The sequence below is a fragment of the Podarcis bocagei genome, assembly GCF_964188305.1.
Source record: "Podarcis bocagei genome assembly, chromosome: W".
Lineage (NCBI taxonomy): Eukaryota > Metazoa > Chordata > Lepidosauria > Squamata > Lacertidae > Podarcis > Podarcis bocagei.
This window is the reverse complement of record NC_138131.1, coordinates 55,646,309-55,670,926: the sequence shown is the minus strand read 5'-3', so window position 1 is coordinate 55,670,926 and position 24,618 is coordinate 55,646,309.

The window sequence follows — 24,618 nt, the reverse complement described above, 5'->3', positions numbered from 1 at the left end:
CTATGACCCTTGGGAGTGAAGCCATCGGGAATCTCGTACACCCAGCAGGGTCACCTAAGTACTTAATTCGTTCCGGATGTCCGTACTTAACCTGAAACTGTTATTAACCTGAAGCACCACTTTAGCTAATGGGGCCTCCTGCTGCTGCCGTGCCGCCAGAGCACAATTTCTGTTCTCATCCTGAAGCAAAGTTCTTAACCTGAAGCTCTATTTCTGGGTTATCGGAGTCTGTAACCTGAAGCGTATGTAACCTGAGGTACCACTGTACTTTACTAATTAGTACTTTACTAATAATAGTGGAAGTGATGCAGAGAGTGACTCACTCCTTAAGCTCCGTACCAGTAGTATACAAGGAATCTTTACAACCCCAAGTAGCTGATTCCCAAAAGAATCTGCCCTGCAAGCGAAAGAAACCTCTGACAAGCACAGAAGAAGCCCAACCGGGAGATATATCCTCATGTGCTTCCCCATCTCAGAAGCCCCTCCTGGCCCTGAGGGAACCTGATTCACAGGAGAAACAGTTCCCCTCCTCTCCTTGGACAAGTTAAAGGATGTCTCCCCTGTTAGGATTTTTATCTCACCAGCTGCGCAGCGAGCAGCACAATGGTTGTTTACATCATGTGAGTGTCTGAGAGCGTGAGATAGGAAGTCTCTGCTCAGTCTCAGTACTGTAAGAATACAAAATACCTCTCTTAGATTTTTTTGGGATCTCTTTATCTAAAATACTTAATAGAAATGCCTCCGTTTTTTTGGTAAAAGTTATCCCCATCATCTTTTTTAATTCATCGTATATTTCCCCCCAAATAATCTTAATCTTTCCACACGTCCATCACATGTGGATCATGTCACCGTTATTTTCTCCACATCTCCTACAAGCATTCACCAAATTATTATACATTCTTGATAATCTGGAAGGAGTGAGGTACCACCTATGAGCCATTTTCATCATGTTCTCTCTTATATTATAGCTGGCTGTAAATTTCAAATTTACCTTCCATAAGTTTTCCCAATCTTTTAGCATAATTCGACGGCCCACATTCCACATCTTGGGCCCACTTTATCATTGAAGCCTTAACCTCCTCATCCATTACTTCGTAGTCTAAAAGAAGTCTATACATTTTTGCGATTATTTTAGTTTTACTATTCGGTAATTCTCTTTCAAATCTTGAAGGCTCCTTTTCAAAACCTATCTGCTTATCCTGTCTGAACATTTCATTCACCTGGAAGTAATCTAGCCAACTAGAAAAGTGATCTTTTATTTTCTCATAACTTATCAATATTATTTGACCCTCCTCCCTTAATATTGTGTTATACATTATCCAGTTCTCTTTGATGATGTTGTTGTTTTTTAACAGTGATTGCTTCTAATGGAGAGTTCCATCTTGGGGTTTTCTGTTCCAAATATCTTTTGTATTTTTCCCACACCTTATATATAGCATTTCTTATTATATGATTTGAAAAACTCCGGTGCACCTTTATTTTCCCATAATTAAGATAGCCGTGCCATCCAAAACGTGTGCCATGACCTTCTAGATCTAAAGTATCCCAATTTTTTAATAAACACCAATCTTTCAACCAGAAAAGACATGAGGCTTCTTAATATAGCTTCAAATCTGGTAACCCGAAGCCACCTCTTTCTACAGTATCTATTAATATCTTATGCTTTGTTCTTGGTCTTTTACCCTTCCACAAAAAGTTAGAAATTTCTTTTGGCCACTTGTCAATACTGCTGGTCTTTCCTATAATTGGAATTGTTTGGAATAAAAAGAATAGCTTCGGTAAGACTATCATTTTAATTACTGAAATACGGCCCAGGAATGATAAGTTTAGGCTTGTCCATGTCTCCAACTGTCTTTTTATATCTTTCCAACAATTAATATAATTATCTTCATACAAGTTAATATTCTTTGGTGTTATCCATAATCCTAAATACTTGATTTTGGGGTAGATTTTAATTTGTATTATTTTTTCTAATTCTGCTTTTTCATCTGGCGACAAATTTGTAACTAATAGTTTTGTCTTGTTTAAATTCAGTTTGAACCCCTCAACTTTACCGTAGGCATATATTATTTCCAACGCCTTTGTTAAACTGTTTTGGTTGCTCCATAGTTATAATTAGATCGTCAGCAAATGCCCTCATTTTGTAACTTCTATTTCCCAGCATAATCCCTTTTATTTCTTTTTCCTCCCTAATTCGTTTACATAAGACTTCCAATGTTAGTATGACAATTAAGGGGGATAGTGGGCAACCTTGTCTGACCCCTTTACTGATTTCACACTCCTGTGATAAATTTCCATTTATTATGATTTTAGCTTTTTGTTTTGAATATATTGCTTCAATCCCTTTTATATACTGTATACCAAAATCCATATGGTGTAATAGACCTTTCATAAATTTCCAGGAGACCCTTTCGAAAGTTTTTTCAGCATCTATGGCCATTAAGACTGCCTTCTTTTCTATTCTTAAGTCTAAATACTCTAATAAGTTTATAATGTTTCTAGTGTTGCTATAGATGTGCCTCCCGGGCAAAAAGCCAGCTTGGTCATTCTGTATAATCATCTGGAAGACTTTTTTTGATCTTTCGGCTAAAATATTTGCATATAATTAATAATTGCTATTTAGGAGTGCGATAGGCCTATAGTTGTTAATAAGTAGATTGTCCATTCCCTGTTTTGGAATTAATGCAATAAGGCTGTCTTTCCATGAGTCCGGCATGGTTCCATCTTTTAAGATGTTGTTCATGATACTTCTTAATGGGTCAGACAGTATGTCCTCAAATTTTTTATAATACATTGCCGGTAGGCCATCTGGCCCTGGTGACTTTCCTATCTTTGCTTCCTTAATTGCTCTTTGAATTTCGTACAATGTAACAGGGGCATTCAACAGTTCGTTTTGTTCTTTAGTAAGTTTCGGTAGACCATTCTGTTCTAAATATTCTTTAACTTCTTCTGATGTTTCATTTCCTTCCTTATAGAGCTCTCTAAAGAATTCGAGAAATCGTTTCTCTATTTCTTTAGGGTTGTTTATTATTTTGCCTTCGCACTTAACTCTATTTAGAATCCTTTCTGCCTCTCTCTTCTTTAGTTGCCATGCTAATAACCTTCCTGGTTTATTAGCATATTCAAAGGTTTTTTGTTTCAATAATCTTAGTTTCCATTCCATTTCTGCATTTATTAGCATTAACTATTGAGATTGTAGGATCTTAATATTTCTTTTTTATATATAGAATATTTATTAAAGGTTTTAGACAATATAACACCAAACATATAAAACACCATTACCAACATAAAACAAACAGAAAAGAAAAAAGCAAAAAAGTAACACACAATAGATAAAATACAGCATGATTCATTTCCAAAAAAACCATATTTCCATAACCTTCCTTTGGGACTTCCTCACATCTCCCTTATCTGCGTTCCCAATTATAAAGTTGAGTCAGCAATACTTCACCTTCTTTCAATCTTACTTTGTAATTTCCAAATATTATGTCTCCAGTTTTAATTTTTATTTTCCCATATTTAAGTATTTAATTTTGACATAATATTATATAAATTTACATCCTTATTTTTATAAATCGCTTATTTTCATACTTCTTTCAACTAGTTAGTGGTGTCAAGTTGTTTTCTATCCTGCATCATCTTAGCATTCATACAATTTACAGTGTTTTTGCAAATAGTCCTTAAACTTTTTCCAGTCCTCTTCCTCCGTCTCTTCTCCCAGGTCCCGGATTCTGCCAGTCATTTCTGCCAATTCCATATAGTCTATCAGTTGCATCTGCCATTCTTCCAGAGTGGACAAATCTTGAGTCTTCCAATGCTTTGCAATAAGTATTCTTGCTGCTGTAGTCGTGTACATAAAGAAAGTTCGGTCCTTCTTTAACACCCTTTGGCCGACAATGCCCAAAAGGAAGGCCTCTGGTTTCTTAGGGAAGGTATATTTAAATACCTTTTTTAACTCATTATAGATCATTTCCCAGAAAGCCTTAACCCTTGGGCAAGTCCACCACAGGTGAAAGAATGTTCCTTCAGTTTCCTTACATTTCCAACATTTATTGTCTGACAAATGGTATACTTTTGCGAGCTTGACTGGGGTCATGTACCACCTATATATCATTTTCATAATATTTTCTTTCAAGGCACTGCATGCCGTGAACCTCACACCGGTGGTCCATAACATTTCCCAGTCAGCAAACATAATGTTGTAACCAATGTCCTGTGCCCATTTTATCATTGCTGATTTAACCATTTAATCCTGAGTATTCCATTTTAACAGCAAGTTGTACATTTTTGAAAGTACCTTAGTTTTTGGTTCTAACAGTTCTGTTTCTAGTTTCGATTTTTCCACCTGGAAGCCTATTTTTTTGTCCATATTGAAATTCTCCCTAATCTGAGCATAATGTAACCAATCTCGCACTTTATCCTTTAATTTCTCAAAACTCTGCAATCTCCAGATGTCTCCATCTTTTTCTAATATTTCCCAATATTTCGGCCATTTGGCCTCCATATTGAGTCTTTTCTGAGCCTTAGCGTCCATTGGTGACAGCCACCTTGGGGTCTTGTTTTCTAATAAATCTTTGTATTTTATCCAGACATTAAACACTGCTTTCCTGACAACATGGTTCTTGAAAGCTCTATGAACTTTTACCTTGTCATACCACAAATATGCATGCCATCCAAAGGCATTGTTAAACCCTTCCAAATCCAAAATATCAGTGTTCTCCAGAAGCAGCCAATCTTTCAACCAGCAGAAAGCTGCTGATTCATAATACAACCTTAAGTCTGGCAGGGCAAACCCCCCTCTTTCCTTAGCATCAGTTAATATTTTAAATTTTATTCTGGGCTTTTTGCCCTGCCAGACAAATTTAGAAACGTCTCTCTGACCACCTTCTGAAACACTCCACCTTGTCCACAATCTGTAGGGTCTGAAACAAAAACAGCATTTTTGGCAATACATTCATTTTTATAGCAGCAATTCGGCCCAACAAGGAAAGTTTCAATCTTGACCAACTTTCGGATCTTAATATTTCTTTTTAATTCTACACTATTTGGTTTTTTGTATAATTCCAGCTCGCTTTTTCTAATCTCCTCTAAGATTTCTTGTTGTTTATTTTCCTTTTGTTTTCTTTGAATTACGTTTTGTTGAATAAAGAAACCTCTTAAGACAGTTTTACTAGCATCCCAGACTATCTTTAAATCGGTGCCCTTATTTAAATTCAGTTCAAAAAAGTCCTTTAAGGTCTTTTTTGCTTTTTCTATTATTATTTCATCTCTCAATAAAGTTTCATTTAATCTCCATCTTATAGATTTCCTCTTTCCCCAAGTCAGCGTTACTTGTACTGCATTATGATTAGCTATTGTCTTTGGTTGAATTTCAGATTTACATATTTTGACTGTCAAATCTTTTGTTAGCCAGATGGCATCAATTCTTCCTGCCGAGTTACTAGGGTAGGGGAAAAAAAGTGTATTCTTTCACTTTCGGATTTTGTATTCTCCATGCGTCCTCTAAACTTAAATCTACTAACTGAAAAAAGGTTTTGGGGAGTTTTATTTGCTGTTTTTTAGTAGTCTTTTTGGATCTGTCTAAATCAGGATTTACCACGCCATTTTGGTCTCCTAAAAATAAAATTTTCTCTCCAATAAAATCCCCCAACTCTCGTTCCAACTTTTGATAAAATTCACTTTTTTTTCATTCGGTGTGTAAAAACCGATAACTTTAATTCTTCCCCCCAGGGCTATTATTTCTATGACAACGACCCTTCCTTGTGAATCTTTATAGATCAATTTCGGCTCCAAATGCTTTTTTGCGTATATTACAACTCCATTCTTCTTAGATTTATCTGAAGAAACAAAATCAAGTCCCAGTTTCTTATTGGATAAAATTCTTGTGTGCTGTTTTGTGATATGAGTTTCTTGCAAAGATATCAAATCCAATTTCTGTTTGCTGAATATAAATTCCACCTTATTTCTTTTCTTTTTATCATTTAAACCATTAACATTCCAGGTAACAATCCTTAATTCCATTATTTACTACACAGTGATTCAACTTCTTAACAAAAAATAAAATTAAAATAAAATAATTTTTTTTTAAAAAAAGAAATTCATAAAAGTCACTTGTCCTTAATGCTTAAGACTCTTCCTCCTCGACTTCCGGTCGGCGCCAGCGTTAATGGCGGTCCTCTTTCCGAGCTCCGGAGGAGGACTGCTCTGCGAGTTCGGGTCTGACCCGCTACGGCAAGCGGGGGACCCCTAAAGTCACAGGCGCTGAAGCCTGTGAACAAGGAGACTCGGTGGGCACCAGAAGCGCCCCCCTTACTGCAGAAAGAGCCTTTTTAAAGGCTCTGGAACGGCATCGGGAGAGCGCGGTGCTGAGAGTCGCTACCCAGCCCGCAGGGTGAAGCCGCGTCGCCATTGACGGAGAGCGCCGATTCCTTCCTGTAAATCTGGGACTGAAAAAACCTGTGAGTAAGACTGAACGCTAATTTGGAACCTTTTAAAAGAAAATTTGGCCGAAAACAGGGAAGGCAAAAATTAAGGAAGTCTGCCTTCCCCTGACTGCATGACAGCTAAAGCAACGGAATTCTAAAGCTGCATCCGCACGAGACTTTTTTCTTTGACTATTTAAATCTGACATTGAACTTAGACCTCCCCTCTAGCAAGCAGGGCAGAGGGGGGGGGAAAGGACATTAAGAACTGCATGATTTATTTAAAAAAGGAAAAACCCTTCTGCTGCCTCACTGCCCTGAAGCGGACTGCCAAATAAGATATTAAAGCACTGAACTGTCTTTAACTCCAGGGGAAAGTTACATAATTGAAGTTTCTGTTGATACAAAGTTCTTGGACTCTGTTGTTACAGTTTACTGGAGCATGTTGAAATTGTATCTACTGGAAAAAGTGTTGTAAAAGACTTTTACAAGCCTCCTGATATACTTGTTTTTAAACTTCTTTGTCTCTATACTTGGATTTTTTGGCCTGCTCCCCCTAGAGGGCTAAAGTAACAGCTGTAAAGTCTAGGACAGTGGAATTTTCCATCAGGGGACCGCTTTCCTGGGAACGACCTTGGGACATGAGTGGCTCAGCGGAAGAGATAACCACAAGAGCTAAGGCTAAGCAACAACAATACCAGCAACAGCAACAAAAGAAAAGAGGCTCAATCACTGGCGCAACTCCTACAGGAACAACAGGACAAGAAAAAGTGACAGCTGCTTCCATGGAGTCAGTGACACAAGCGCTTCTCAAGATAAATCTGTCTTTGGAGAACTTGACAAAGCAGAGTACAGAAAATACACAGAAATTAACAGAACTAACAGCAAGATTGGATTTGAATACAGAATCTATAAACAAGCTGGTCCAAGAAAATTCCGCAACACGTAAGATTGCAGAGGAAGCCAGAACTATTGCTGGAGAGACTCAACAGAACTTGCAACCGATTGCTAAAAAAGTTTACGAACATGATACAACTCTGGCTTTGTGGGATTTACAGAGAAAGGAAAGAAATCTGAAATTAAGACTGATTCCCGAGAGCGAAGGAGACAATCTAGTGGAGTTTTTAACACGAGAGTTTGCTAATTTCTGGGAAGACTTGGAGGACGAAGAAATTAAAATAACAACAGCATTTAGACTGGGCAGAAGACAGAACAGAAAGACCCCGAGGGACTGCTTGATTACCCTTAGATCGAAGGAAGAAAGAGACAAAATACTAAAATTACATTACGGAAGGGCCTTGCAAATTGAAAACTCATCTATACAGATTTTTAAAGATATCCCTAAACACATCTTGGAGCTGAGATCCTTCTACAAGGACTTGGTCTATCTGTTGAAGAAGAACATCATCCCTTTCAGGTGGGAGTTCCCACAAGGACTGTCTTTTGACTACAAGGGAAAGAAGGTGAAAATAAAGACCATACAAGACAAAGAAAGATTCCTGGAAAGAAATCAAGAGGATTTACAGAAGGGAACGGTGGACCCAATTGCAGAACAAAGGAGAGCACTAGACATTCTTAATCTATCGTACGGACTTGACCCAGCACCATCAGAGGAAGAGCAAAAACTTGGAGCGGTCGGAGGAGTAACAGAAAAATAACAAGATGGCCCTGCAATTCCTTAGCTGGAATTGTAATGGGCTGAACATGCCTTTGAGGAGACGCCAAGTATTCCACATTTTGAAAAGAGAACAATTGGATTTGATTTGCTTACAAGAAACCCATATAACCAGAGCACACAGGAAACTACTTATAAATAAAAGATTAGGACAAGAATTCATCTCATCGGATAAAGTTAAGAAAAGAGGAGTTGTGATTTATGTAAAAGAAAAATGGGCCCCAAAAATGATGTTTAAAGACGAACAAGGAAGATATCTGGCAGTTGAAATACAAGTACAAGGAGAAAAATACTTAATAGTTGGAATTTACGCACCAAATGAAGGCAAAGCGGAATTTTTCAAGAAACTCCATGAAACTTTGACGGACTATCTGGATTACAATATGATAATCATGGGAGACATGAATGGTGTAGTCTCTACAAATATGGACAAGGCACAAAGACTGACAATCTCCAATGAAGGGAGACTTCCGAAGACCTTTTTTGAGATGACGGAAAATATGGACCTAATAGACATATGGAGAACAAGGAACCCTCTGGAGAGAGAGGGAACCTTTTTCTCCCAAGCAATGATGACCTGGACCAGAATTGACCAAATTTGGATTACTAGTGGGATGGCTCCAAAGATCAAGAAAATAGAAATCTGCCCAAAAACCTGCTCCGACCATAACGCCTTGAAGATGGAAATGAAACTTACAACAACTGGTCAATTCAGATGGAGGATGAATGACACCCTGTTTCGAGATAAAGAGATCCACATGAAGGCCCAAAAAACTTTAAAGGACTATTTTGAAATAAACCTAAAGGCCGATGTGGAAAAAAGAGTGATATGGGACGCAAGTAAAGCTGTGATGCGAGGATTTTTGATTCAACAAAATTCAATTAAAAAGAGAAAGCAGAATGAGAAGAAGGAAAAGATTTTGGAAAAGATAAAAGAAGGTGAGAAAAAACTAAGATCAAAACCGAAGTCCCAGGAGATTTTGAGAGAGATTAAGTTATATCAAACACAATATATGGAATTGATGAATCAAGAGATTGAATGGAAGATAAAGCAAATGAAACAAAAGACATTCGAATCTGCAGATAAATGTGGCAAACTTCTGGCATGGCAATTGAAGAAAAGGCAGAAATTAAACACAGTTACAAGCCTAGAAGTGGATGGAAAGAACATATCTAAACCTAATGAGATTAGAAACTGCTTTTTGAGTTATTTTAAAAAACTTTATTCTCAAGGACCACAAAATGAAGAGGATATAGATAAATTCCTTAATAAATATGGATTACAAAAAATCTCTCATCAAAGCAAGGTGGATCTAAACCAGAGAATAACAGAGCAAGAGATAGAGGGTGCCATTCAAGACATGCAATTGGGCAAATCTCCAGGGCCAGATGGATTGACTTCCAGATACTACAAATCTTTGAAGGAGTGGTTGGTTCATCCGTTAAAGGAAGTCTGCAACGAGATCTTAGAGGGGAAAAAGGCACCAGAATCGTGGAAAGAAGCGTATATTTCACTCATACCAAAGACAGAGACTGAAAAGACTCAACTTAAGAACTACCGCCCAATATCATTACTTAATGTGGATTACAAAATCTTTGCAGACATTTTGGCAAAAAGATTTAAAAGAGTGTTGATGGAGAAGATTCATAAGGACCAAGCAGGCTTTCTCCCAAAAAGACACCTATCAGACAATGTAAGGAATATAATAGACATTTTGGAATTGCTAGAGGTGAAAATTAACACTAAAGCAGTGCTGATTTTTGTGGACGCGGAGAAAGCCTTTGACAATATTTCTTGGAGTTTTATGAAAAAGAATCTTCATGGGATGGGGGTAGGCCAAGGATTTGAGAACGGTATGGGTGCGATATACTCTGAACAAAAAGCCAAGCTAATTGTAAATAATGTGATAACTGAGGAACTTAAGATAGAAAAAGGAACACGACAGGGGTGCCCAATTTCCCCATTGCTTTTTATTTCTGTTCTGGAGGTGTTGCTGAATATGATTAGAAATGACCAGCAGGTTAAAGGTGTACAGGTCGGAGATAAACATTATAAGTTAAGGGCATTTGCAGATGACTTAGTATTGACCCTACAAGAGCCAAACACTAGTACGAAAAGGGTGTTGGAGGTAATTCAACAATTTGGCCAGGTAGCTGGATTTAAACTGAATAAACAAAAAACTAAAGTCTTAGAAAAAAATTTAACAGTCATGGAGAAGGAGAAATTTCAAGAAGAGACAGGTTTGACATTGGTTAAGAAGGTGAAATACCTAGGGGTTTATTTGACATCTAAAAATTTGAATCTGTATAAGGACAACTATGAAAAATGCTGGTTAGAAATTAAAAAAGATCTAGAAATATGGTCAAATTTGAAACTGTCAATGTTAGGCCAAATTGCAGTTATCAAGATGAATGTATTACCTAGAATGTTATTTTTGTTTCAAACCTTGCAGATTCTTGACAAGATGGACTGTTTCAAGAGGTGGCAGAAAGATATTTCGAAATTTGTCTGGCAGGGCGAAAAGCCCAGAATTAAATTTAAAATACTGATAGATGCTAAAGAAAGAGGGGCATTTGCCCTGCCGGACTTAAAATTGTACTATGAAGCAGCAGCGTTTTGCTGGCTGAAAGAGTGGATGCTCCTCGAGAACACAGACATTTTGGACTTGGAAGGTTTTAATAATGCATTTGGTTGGCATGCATATCTATGGTATGATAAAATCAAGGTGCATAGGGCCTTTAAAAACCATATTGTCAGAAAAGCATTGTTTAATGTCTAGACAAGATATAAAGATTTGTTGGAAAACAAAACCCCTAGATGGTTGTCACCCTTGGAGGCTAAGGCATTGAAGAAACTCAATATGGAGGCCGGATGGCCGAAGTATTGGGAAATCTTGGAACAGGAGGGAGATAAATTGAAATTACAAAGTCATGAGAAATTGAAACCTAAAGTACAAGACTGGCTTCAATATTACCAAATAATGGAGATTTTTAAACAGGACAGGAAAATTGGCTTTCAGGTAGAACCTAATACTAAGAACTTGTCAAGAATGTATAATTTGCTGCTGAAATGGAATACACAAGATGAAACAGTTAAATCGGCTATGATTAAGTGGGCACAGGACATTGGTCATAACATTATGTTTGCTGACTGGGAATGGTTGTGGAACACCGGTATTAAATTCACGGCATGTAATGCCTTAAAGGAAAACATTATGAAAATGATTTACAGGTGGTACATGACCCCAGTCAAGCTAGCAAAAATCTACCATTTGCCTGATAATAAGTGTTGGAAATGTAAAGAAACTGAAGGTACTTTCTATCACCTTTGGTGGACATGCCCGAAGATTAAGGCTTTCTGGGAAATGATATATAATGAAATGAAAAAGGTACTTAAATGTACTTTCCCTAAGAAACCAGAGGCCTTTCTCTTGGGCATTGTCGGCCAATTGGTGTTAAAGAAGGACAGAACTTTCTTTATGTCTGCTACAACAGCAGCAAGAATACTCATCGCAAAGTATTGGAAGACACAAGATTTACCCACCCTGGAAGAATGGCAGATGAAAATGATGGACTATATGACATTAGCCGAGATGACTGGCAGAATCCGCGACCAGGGAAAGGAGACGGCGGAAGAAGAATGGAAGAAATTTAAAATCTACCTTAAGGACTATTATAAACTTGCTGAATGTTAGAATGTCGAGGTTTGAGTAAGAAAGGGTTACAGCGATATAAGATTAGATTGAAGGAAAGATTAAGAGGACAGAGGACTGACAGATATATTTAGAGTTGCTAAAAACTTTTGGACATTGGGATGCAGAAAGGGGAGGTATGGGGAAGTCTGAGAAACATGGTTTATGAAAAAAGGTTATGAAACTATACGTGTTTGTATGTCTTTTTATATGTTTGTATTGTCTTAAAAAAAATTGTAAAACCAATAAAAAATTTATAAAAAAAAAAAGACTCTTCCTCCTCGGATTGTTTTTTAAGATCGTCCGCCCCTCCTCTCAGCTGTCTTTTACCTCCTAACTCCTCTCTATATGTTCTCCAAAATTTGTCAGCGTCCTCCCAAGTAACAAATCTTCTCCTTTTCCCTTTGTAAAAAAAGGAAATTCCCTCAGGGAATTCCCATCTGTGCACAATTGATTTTTTATTTAGTGCTTCCACCAACGGTTTATATTTTTCCCTTTTTCTTAAAAGCCTCGATGGAACAATTTTATGAATGATTATATCTGTTTCCTGAATTTTAAGTTTTGTCATACTGCTAATTTGTAGTATTTTTTTATTTTTATTTTTTAGAATGATATTTATTGAAAAAAGAATTTTTTAAAAAATTACAAAGAAAAAAGACAAAATCAGAAAAATAAATAATAATAATAAAACCATCATTTTCAAATTCTCCGCTTTCATTACCTTCTTTCCATGACCTCCTCCTCCTCCCATCTCTTGTATCTTAATTAATAATTATCACAGCAAATCCTTTCCATAATTCATAATATTCTGTCATTACATTACCTTACTCTATTTTCATCTTATCTTATAAAAAACCTTAAAACTTAAGACTTAAATTTTATTTTTACCAACTTCTCATAACCATTACCTTTTTACCTAATTCTTTAAACATTTTTACAAGAGCCAAGTAATTTCATTTCAACATTTTTCCAACGTTCATCAATTTTATAAAACATTCCTAATGATAGAAAAAAGAAATAAAAACAATCCCATCTTCTTCCAGCGTCCCCTCCCCCCGGTCCCGGGATTGTCAGTCCTTTTTATCCCATTAGTCTGGCACATTAACCTGGTGATCTTATATCCGAGGCCTTCAAATCTCTCCCATGTCCCTTCCGCAGCTCTTCTTCATATTTTCCTTTCACTCGTGGGAACTCCAGCTTGGTAGTGTTTTTGACCCTTTTCAACAAATCAGCCCCTTTCCTATAGTCCAGACTAGACTCCATGTGGTATTTTTTCAAATTCCCTCCAAAATTGGAAGCCCCAACAACTCCAAACCTCTGACGGCCCATTGCCAGACTCGGAAAGTCCAAACTTCCCTGCATAGGGGGGTCAGTCCAACCCCCCATTTCCAAATCAATCCAAACTTTGTCTTTCCAAATCTGGTTTTTTCCAAGTTCATTTGTCAAATCCAAAGGCTCATTTTCCTGCTGGGCCAAAAGTCCCTCCATCTCTGGCGCCCAAGATTCTGCAACATCCGGGACTTCCGGGTTGGCGCGATCGGGAAATGGCGGATTCCCTCCGAGCTCCGGAGGGAATCGGCTCAGCGGTGGATGGGTCTTTGCCGTGCCGGCGACACGGGGACCCTTAAAAACCGCAGGCGCGGAAGCCTGCGGACTGAAGACTCGGCGGGTGCCTTAAGCGCCCCCCCTGATTCGCAATGAGCCTTTTTAAAGGCTACGGAGGGGATACAGGGGACGGCGTGGCACTGAGAGTCGACCGCTACCGCCGCTGAGCGAAGCCGCGAGCCATAACTGGAGAGCGCTGACTTCCTTCCTTGAAATTCGGACTGAAAAAAGAACCCGTGAGTAATTTGGAACTGAACTTTAAAACTTTTACCTTTTGAATTTGAGACGACCGGGGGGTGTGCTAAAAGGAAGTCCCCACACCCCCCCTTGCAGACGATCCAGAGCAACGAAACAAGAACTAAGCTGGAGTGCCTACCCTGTAAAGGGTGAGTTTTAAAAAGACAGCAACTTCCAAGATTTAGAAAGGTAAATTTGAGCAGGAGAGTGGAGTGTTGGAAGAGTCTTTGTTTTGTGGTAAACAACCCTCCCTCCCGGGCCCGGGAGCGACCTGCTTTGGAGCCTGTATAGAGGAGCAGAATTTGACAGCTGTCAAAAGCTGTCAAATGGACTATTAATAGTGAAAAAAATTGCTGTTTAAGACCTCTCCGGATTAAAAGGAGTTACAATTGAACTAAAATTTTGAGAAACAAAGAAACAATAATAGGACAGAGGATTGTTGGAGAAAAGGTTACTCAGTAACCAGATTCCCTCTAGGGGGAATTCTGTGGAATTACAATGGCTGTGGGTGGAAAGATACTGAGAGAAATCGAAAGAATGTTCTCACTGGTGGGAACCCTACAGGAGCAGACTACAGCTATGAGTAAACAATTGACGACCTTGGATTTGGAAACAAGTAGTTCTGCTGAAAGTAATGAGGGCCTGAGTGAGAAAGAACCCACAGCTGAATTTGAAACAATAAACAAAGAAGAGGAGAAGACAAAACAAGAAAGAGAACAAGTTATCTGGGAAAGTACTAACCAGAAGCCGACATCTGGAGAACACAAGCAAGGAGACTATTGGATTAAATCCACTCTAAGCCTACGAAAGATACAGAAGATGAAAGTGGAGGCCCTGGGACTTTATGGAACTCAGGAGCTCGAAATAAAGAAGTACAATTGGGGCCTCCACATAGACTTTGATTTTGACTATCAGCAAGACTTAGGCCTTGTGGAAATTCCTCAGCAGTTGCCTTTAAATATGGGAAGAGACTATGGACTGATTGGATTGATTGTTAAGGAAATCTTTCGAGACTCGATGATAGACAAAAAGGACTACCAACAAAACCGGCGGAGAGGGACTAAAAGAGAATTGAGAGCCTCGGATATCCGGAATCCAGGCTAAAAACTGTTAATTTGGACATGTCTCGGGAAAGGACGCAAAGCGGGGAGGGGAGGGAGGGAAGTATCAAATTTAAACAACACTCAAGACCAGGGGGTTTAGTATTAAGAAAGTTATGTAAGAAAAAATGAGAAATCGAGGGAAGAGAATTGGGGTCCAGCTTAGGGAAAATTTATTTTTATTTTTTATAAAAGGACTAATATTAAGATGGAAGAAATGCTAACTTGCTGACATAAGTTTGGGAATAGGGATGCAGGGGAGGGGGTGGGGGGAAGTCAAGGACTAGGGTTAGAAAATAAGATTTTCGGGAACTATTTATGTTCGTTGTTTTTTATGTTTGTTTTGGTGTGTTGTTTGTATTTATATAAAATGCGAAAACCCAATAAAAATATTTAAAAAAAAAAAAAAAAAAAAACAAGATTCTGCAACATCCTCTTCTCTCATCTGCTCTGTCAGGACACACTCCTGTTTAAGTTCCTGGGTGGGCTCCATATAGTTTCCCACTACCTGTTCAAATGTTCTGGCCGCATTAGTCATCAAATCCGTCTTCTGACTTAACTGATCCAATAGGGATCTATTTTACAGAAAGCACCCAACAGTGCTTCTGAAAACATTGTCCTGCAAGGTCACAAGTCCTTTCCCACGGGTAATCTGTGGCAGCTGCAAGCTCCCTAGAACTTGTTACAGTTTCACAGTCCCCCTCTAGGGGGAAAACTTCTGGTTGTTCTTTCTTTTAAGGACAATAGCAACACAGTTTCTTTTTAGATATTTTGTCAATATTTGTTCCTTTAAAATGCAAAAGGAAACAGTGGAATCACAATGTTACTCTTCTTTTAACTATCTGTCAAAAACATTTGTCTCTGGTCAATGAGCTTCAAAACGTCAATTCTGACACCCCGCTCCAGGGTCAGGACGGTGGAAAGTTACTTTACTTTAAACTCACTTCTGCAGGTTTAAACAGTCCAAAAAAAAAAAAAAAGATCCCCCTTCTTCTCCTGCTACCAAAGGGGGGTTCAACAATTTTAAATGGTGAAAACTAATCCTTTAAAAGTGATTTTCTAAGCTCTAGTGTACGTTATCTTTGCTTTCTTCTGACTACAAGGAAACGGAAGGCTGACTTCCTGTTTAGACCTTCCCGTTTCAGTACCAAATTAAGGTGAATTTTTAAGTCCAATTCCTTTCTAATCGCCAGTTCTTATTTGAAGTCCAATTGTTCAATGTTTAAGTACTCACGGGTGCTTATTTTAGAAGCCAAATTGTCCCAGGAAAAAGGCAGCGCTCTCCGGCAACGGCTATGCGGCTTCGCTCCACGGAAAAAGCAGTTGACTCACAGCACCGCGCCACTTCCCCCTCTTCTCTTCGGAGCCCGTTAGTGGGTTCCTTTGCGGATTGGGGGGGCGCTAAGGGTGCCCGCCGAGTCCCATGGTCACAGGCTTCATCCGCCTGTGATTTCTAAAAGGGTCCCCGATTCGCCGCAGCGGAAAGGACCCGTTTCACGCGGAGCTGGTCCCTCCGGTTCAGAGGGAGTCCGCCATTGCCGATGGCGCCACCCCGGAAGTCTAATTTGTAGTATTTTATCTTTAATATTCATATTCACAAAAGTTACCAGACAGTCCCCTGGCCAATTATTAGCTCCTGCAATTCTTGATCTGATTCTAAAGGCTCTCTCAATTTTATTTCTCATTTCCTGTTCTTCTATTGCAATCCATTTGGCTAATTCTGATGATATTTTTTGCTCTATCACTTCATCTGGTTCTTCTGGAATAGATCTAAATCTCAATGTTTTTTCTCTTCTGTGCATTTCAATCATAGAGATTGAATCTAGGACTGCCTCATGGGTTTCTTTCATATCTGCCAGCTCTTTTTTAATTTTTTCTGTTTCCCCTTTTTTTCCTGTGTTCTCCTTCTGTACTTTTCTTAGCCCTTCCTCCAAACTTATCGTTTTCCCTTTTAATTCTCGTACAGTCTTTGTTATTTCCAAATTTTTAACCACCAGATCATTGATTTTAACCATCATTTCTAACACCATTTTTGCATTTTCCTCTATTTTTTGCCCCATCTTATCCAACTTTTGATCTGTTGATCTTATACAGTCGTTCATCTCTTTCTTCATCTCTGAAATGTCTTTTCTCAGTCCCAGGGGAAGATCTCTCATTTCCGAATTCATTTCTGTGTCTTGATTTGCGTTTCTCCTGTTAAGATTTGCAGATAACACCACTCCCGCTAGATTCATAAATTTCTTATTCACATTTGACATAACCAATTGTTATATAATCCGTTAGTACCCGTAGCTACTTCTTTTCCTGACAAATTGTGTTTTATAATACTTCTATATTACACCTCTAATGCACACTGTCCCATCGATGATGATAATAACATAATAATAATAACATTTAACAGGGAAAAGGAGAAAAAATAAATAAACAAATTTTTACTCAGTTACCGGTTTTGTCCACTAGTTGTCCGAAATCCCCTTGTCCATTTCCCTACACATGTAACCAGCCTTTATATAACTTTCCTGTTACTTGCAGAGTAATTTCCTCTTGCCACCAATAGAGGGGAGCCCAGTAACCCCCCCACCCTGTCGGGAGGGGCTTATTTACTTAACAGTTCTTTAAAATCTTCTCTTGGCTTCCCCAGGCTCTTCTCACCACAAAAACTTTTTCCCCTGCACCCCCTTCAACAGTCAAGAATAGTGTGAAGTAAATCAGCAAAACTGGTGCGACTTCTGCAAATTTTAACACAAGGAAGTCAGGCCTCAATACTACACAAAAACAAGAGCTTGAATGTCTATTGTCTCTTTCATTCATCTAAGAAAGAGCTGGCTCAATAAGAATCTCAAGTCCAGAAGTCCAAAGCACCTTTAGCTCATTCCTCCACCAAGAATCCTTACTTGCTCTGTGGGGTGCAGCACTAGGATTTGGGATGATCTACAGAACCTCAGATGCGTTCATCTCTTTCCACCATATCGACTATCAATTCAAATAACTGTCTGGAATTTTTTAACGAAAGGGAGAAAGGCTTTCTGCTGCATAAAAGCCTGTATATCGAATGTCTCTCACACATAAGCTCTCTCAGCAAAACATTTTTAATCACTCCATTAATTTTACACTGGGGTTTGGGTAGGTCTTTAAGTCTTCAGGCCCATTCATTCCTTTCCTCCATATCGTCCATAATTGCCTCAGACGTTCTCCAATATATTAAAGGGATAGGTCACCTTTTAGTCTTTCCCCCCTTATTTCTTGATTTGATATTACAGCAGTCCATGCAAGCTGTTGTAAAACAATATAATTCTAATTCTCTTCTCCACCTTGTTTTTTCCTGGATTGTATTTCAAAATGCAATGGGTTTGACCTCCTCTTTCTCTTGCATTAATTAAGCGTCTGGTTAATCTCTCTTTTTTTTATAAGATATTTATTAAAGTTTCCAATTTTATACAAACAAAAAAGAAAAAACAAACATAAAAATATTAAAAACACATAAATTTCACAACTTATTTTCTTATGACTTATTTCCCCGACCTCCTCATACCTCCCCTTCTTGTATACCCAGTTTAAATTGTTTATACAGCAAATCCTTATCTCCACATCTTAAATTATTATAGCTTTAAATTCTTGCTTACAAAAAGAAAGTCATTTTATCATAGTTACAGCTTGAAACCGCTTAATTTCAATCCAGCATCATTCAACATTCCTTAATTTTACAATATTTTTGTAGATAGTCCTTGAATTTTTTCCAGTCTTCTTCTGTCGACTCTTCTCCCTGGTCATGGATTCTGCCAGTCATTTCTGCCAGTCCCATACAGTCAATCAGCTTCATCTGCCATTCCTCCAAAGTGGGTAGGTCTTGTGTCTTCCAGTACTTTGCGATCAGTATTCTTGCTGCTGTTGTAGCGTACATAAAAAAAGTTCTATCCTTCTTTAGCACCAATTGGCCGACCATGCCCAGGAGAAAGGCCTCTGGTTTCTTCAGGAAGGTATATTTAAATACCTTTTTCAGTTCATTATATATCATCTCCCAGAAAGCCTTAATCCTTGGGCACGTCCACCAAAGGTGAAAGAATGTACCTTCAACTTCTTTACATTTCCAACATTTGTTATCGGGCAAATGATAGATAGATTTTTGCGAGCTTGACTGGGGTCATGTACCACCTGTAAATCATTTTCATAATATTATGTCCAACATCTTGTGCCCATTTAATCACGACCAATTTAACCGTTTCATCCTGAGTATTCAATTTCAACAGCAAGTTATACATTTTTGACAAAATCTTAACTTTAGGTTCTAACAGTTCTGTTTCCAATTTAGATTTTTCCACCTGGAAACCAATTCTTTTATCCTGGTTGTAAGCCTCCATTATCTGGTAATAATGGAGCCAATCTCTCACTTTATTTTTCAATTTCTCAAAACTCTGCAGTTTCAATTTATCTCCTTCTTGTTCCAAAATTTCCCAATATTTTGGCCATTTGACCTCCATATTGAGCTTTTTCTGGGCCTTTGCTTCCATCGGTGACAGCCACCTTGGGGTTTTATTTTCCAATAAATCTTTATATCTTATCCAGACATTAAACAATGCTCTTCTAACAATATGGTGCTTAAATGCTTTATGTGCTTTAACCTTGTCATGCCACAAATATGCATGCCACCCAAAAACGTTATTAAAACCTTCTAAATCCAAAATGTCTGTGTTCTCCAGAAGCAGCCATTCTTTCAGCCAGCAAAATGCCGCTGATTCATAATAGAGTTTAAGGTCTGGCAGGGCAAATCCACCTCTGTCCTTTGCATCAGTTAATATTTTAAATTTTATTCTAGGCTTCTTGCCCTGCCAAACAAATCTAGAAATATCTTTCTGCCACTTCTTGAAACAGTTCATTTTGTCCAAAATTTGCAACGATTGAAATAAAAATAACATTCTTGGCAATACATTCATCTTTATAACAGCAATTCGGCCTAACAAGGAAAGCTTCAAATTTGACCAAATTTCTAAATCCTTTTTAACTTCCGTCCAACATTTTTCATAATTATCTTTAAACAGATTTCCATTTTTAGCTGTCATGTTAATCCCCAAGTATTTCACCTTCTTAACCACAGTCAAACCTGTTTCATTCTGGAACTTCTCTCTTTCCATCGATGTTAAATGTTTCTCCAAAACCTTAGTTTTTAATTTGTTCAATTTAAATCCTGCCACCTGACCAAACTCTTGAATTAATTCTAATACTCTTTTAGTACTAGATTCTGGCTCCTGTAACGTCAAAACCAGATCATCTGCAAATGCTCTCAATTTATACCGTTTAGCTCCGACCTGTATACCTTTAACCAACCGGTCTCTTCTAATCATATTCAGCAGGACCTCCAGGACCGATATAAAGAGCAATGGGAAAATTGGGCATCCCTGTCGTGTCCCTTTTTCTATCTTAAATTGTTCCGTAACCACATTATTTACAATTAGTTTAGCCTTTTGTTCAGAATATATTGCACCTATACCATTTTCAAAACCTTGGCCTACCCCCATACCCTGTAAGTTCTTTTTCATAAAACTCCAAGATATATTATCAAAAGCTTTCTCCGCATCCACAAATATCAGAACTGCTTTAGTGTTTATATTCACTTCTAACTTTTCCAAAATGTCTATTACATTCCTCAAATTATCAGATAGATGTCTTCCCGGGAGAAAGCCCGCTTGGTCCTTATGAATCTCTTCAATCAATACTTTTTTCAACCTCTTAGCCAAAATATCAGCAAAAATTTTGTAATCCACATTTAATAAGGAGATGGGACGGTAGTTCTTAAGTTGAGTCTTTTCACCCCAAGAGTCAGCGCTAGGAGAAGGGCTCCACCTGCAGGCCTAGGGGAAAGGGGGGCTCTTCCCCAGACAAGGCTGGAGGCTCCCCTTCTGGCCCCTCGGGGTCCCAGGAGTCCTTTCTGGACGGCCCTCACTTGCCTCCAAAATGGGCCAAGACGTCTGTTCCTCTCCCTCAGGTGGTATTTCCACAGAAGTCGCTCCCCCTCCAAATCCCTGCAGGTCTCAGGGGGCCACTGGAGCCCAGTGGGGGGACTCTGGAGAACTGGCTTAACTGGGGTCCTCCCAGTACAGTCCAGACAAGAAAGAGAGGGAGCTCTCAGAAGAAGAAGCCATTGCAGAGAAGAACTGGACTTGGCTGTTCTCTGCTGAGGGTCTCCTGCCTTTCTGAAAAGGCTTCCTGGGGGCTGCAATGCCTTGAAGGAACCTTGGGGTGCGGAATGAGGAACCCCAAATGGAGCTCAGGTTCCTGGCAAATGGGGAAAGGAACTTCATATGGCATCTTTCCAGATGAGTCTAGGAATCTAGTTGTGTGTGTATGCAAACCCACAAAGACCACTAGATGTTCTAATTTCTGTTTTTCACCCATGGGTGTTTTTGAGATACCGCTTACTTTATCACACTTGCCTGTACTATCTATTACACTATCAAGCATTCTAAACACACTATAAACATGGGTACAGTTTAAACTTCTGTTGACTTTAAGCACCCCACCCGCTTTTAGCCAACGGCCTACTTGGTACTAAGTGAAGCTTGCAGTTACAGAAGCAGATGAGCAGATAAACAGATTCCTTGCTAGTTTCTTATTTTTCATTGATCCACGTTGTTAGATTATTCATAGGCTTAATGGCTATATGATTTATTTTTTGTACACATAGAAACTAGGGAGCTAAAGATGCTTTTCTGGCAGTGGGACGAATGTCATGGCTAAAGTCTTGAGGGCAGAAACCAGAAAATTCCTTCCAGAAGGTTCTGTTCTTTTCTGCTGAGGCAGCTGGATATATTATGATTTGCCTGAGAAGGGCTGGAAGGGCCCTGCCTTGCCTCTTTCCACCTGGCTTGGGGAGGGGTCTGACAGGCTTCACAAAGGCTGCAGCAGCTACTCAGCAGGGAGGACTCCTTTTTTAAATTGGTTTTAAGTTATATTTTATCTGTGTCATTTTAAGTGGTGGGGGTGTTTTAAATTTTGGTTTACGATTTGGTTTTTACTGTGTTGGGGTGGGATTAATGTCTAGATGGGGCTGGGGGTTCGTTCATTTTTAATATAATTGTGAATTGTTTTTCTTTTTGGTTCTTTGGTTTGCTGGGGTTTTTTTCTATTGTTTTATATAGTTTGTATCTGGTTCTTAAGGGGAGAGGGTCAGGGCTGCTGGGGAGTGGGCCCCAGCCAATAGAATGGCTGGGGCAATTTCCACAGGTGAAGATGTCCTGAGACACCAGATCTCTGTGATCACAGGTAGGAGGAGGAGCTATGCTAAGACCAGACCACATCATTACCGAGGAGGCAGGTTTAGTTGTTCTCCGAAGACTATCTCTGCCTCCAGGTCTGGTCTTGACCGGATGGATATTGGAATCAACAAGGGAGACCCACATGACCTGAAGGTGTTGCTGTGCAATGCCAGGTCAATGATTCATAAGACCACTGCCATCCATGGCTTGATTGTGGATGGAGGACTTGACCTGGCATGTGTGACAGAGACTTGGTTGAATGAAGCAGATGCGCCTGTCCTTGCCGCTGCTCGTCCACTAGGTTTCTTGTACGCACAGCAACCCAGGTCATGTGGGCGGGGAGGGGGGGGGTAAAGTGATTTTTAGGAAGTCATTAGTCTGCACCAGGCGTCCTATTGGGAAGACCCAGTTTTCTGAGTGCATGTTCTGGAAGCTGGGCAGTAGGGGCAGTACAGGATTCCTTATGGTGTACCGACCTCCCCGCTGCACCAGGGATTCCCTGCCTGAGCTGCTTCAGGTCGTGGCGGATATGCTCCTGGAGACACCTAGCTTGGTTGTCCTGGGGGATTTTAGCATCCATGTCAACACAACCTTACAAGAGGCTGCTCGGGGCATTGTGGAAAGCATGGGCTCCATGGGGCTGTCCCTGAAAAAGTTTGGCCCAACTCATAGCCGCAGACATGCCTTAGACCTGGTGTTCACCTCTAGTGACATGGGTGAACTGACACCAAGTAAAAGTGAAACAAAAGAAGTGCCATGGTCAGATCACTTCCTGGTGCAACTGGACTTCTCTGCGACCCTTCCCCTCTGCAGGGAGGTGGGAGCGATTTGGATAGTCCGCCCCCAAATGGTTTCCAGAGAGTGGTAGGGGATGTTTTATCCCATGTTGATGGCCTTTCAGCTGATTCCCTGGTGGCCCGCTGGAATGCGAAGTTAACCAGGGCTATTGACTGTCTGGCTCCAAAGCACCCTCTCCAATTGCATGAAGCCTGGACAGCCCCGTGGTTTTCCCCGGAGCTGAGGGGAATGAAACCATAGCTGAGAAGGCTAGAGCACTAGTGGCGGAAAACTCATTTTGAATCAGACTGGACACGGGTTAGAGCTCAACAACGAGCCTACCAAGTGGCGATAGCGACGGCGAAGAGGGCTTTCTTCACTGCCACTATTGCATCTGCAGAAAATAGGCGCAGGAGACTCTTTCAGGTTGTAGTGAAGTTGGGAAATTTTGGTATGTCAAAACGTTGGTTCACGCAGGTGTGAGGCATTGTGGGAGAGTTAAAACTGTGGCCTTCTGGGGAAGGGGTGTCTGGTCTCTTTAACTGTAAAACTCCCTGTCTTTAGAAGTGTGAATCAATTACATCCTGACTTTAGGCAGGATGGGATGTTATCTGATTTGCAGATCCTGGCAGCTGGGGGCTTGAATGTGGATTGGGTGTGAAAAGGTACAAAAGGCTATCAAGTAATTTACAAGTCAAGAGCCTGGTACCTGTCAGAGAGAGCTGGGAACAGAGGGGAGCCTTTTGATCTCAAGGCCTCTGAGTCTAAACAAAGTTCAGCTGTGCTGGTCTCCTGACAATCAAGAGATATTGTCTCATCATACAACCGTTGGTAAACTGGTAATTAACCTAAAGAAATGATTGGTCCCTAAACCTGTCCTCCACGTGGGGTTTTCAAGGATAAAGGTTTGGGGAATTCAGATGCAAATTGCAGAACATCTTGCCCTGCTGTTTCACCTGAGGGCGTTTGACCAGTGAAAGGACTTTGACTACTCGCTGTGCTTTGAACTGTTACTGTGTGAGTATGATTTTAGTTAGCTATATTTTTCAACGTTTTTATTTTCTGTTTGTAACCCTTTCAAGAACTGTGCAAACTTTTTGAGTGGCTTTTTCAATAAACCTGGAAAAGGACTTTTGCCTTTTGTATTTTGTGCCTTTGCTAGGAGAAGCTGAACTGGTGCCTTACCGTTTGGACACCTACCTGTTGAATTTCTGTCTGCGTCACGGTAAAGTGACTCAGGCCTGTGCAACCTGGTAAATATCGAAGGGGGGTTCTCCTCCTTGAACCCCATTTGAGGGTGGCCCTGGAAAGGAGGTGGTGGTAGCTTTACTGTTTGGGCTTGTGACTTGCAACACCTAGCGAACTCTCCCTCTTCCTGCCAGGTCCTGCCGGTGTCTAGAGGACTGGTCGGGGGGGGGGGGAATAGTCCCCGCTATTACTACACAGGTGGTTCGCAATTTAACAGAACCACCTTTGACATCGGAGCCTGGCAAAGACTCCAAGATCTCCTGCAGTTTTTTGCAGATGAAATCGCTCAGATTCAGAGAGAGGTGGACTCCACTATGGGATCAGGACCAGGGTGAGAGAGTACTAGAGTCCTGTCTAGTCAAGCTGCATCGAATCAATTCAAATCTGTTACCTCCTAGGATGTGGACAGGCTGCTTGGATGAGTGAAACCAACCACCTGTCTCCTTGATCCTGGCTAATAAAAGTGATCTGGGAAGCCACTGACAGAGACCCACTGCTTCTTAACAAACATCTTTAGACCCGGCTTAGCTTCATGCCAACGCTGCCTTCTCTCTCCCTACCCCTACCCCTTTTCTTTTTGGCTCAGAGTCCTGCTCCCTCCATTTTATCATT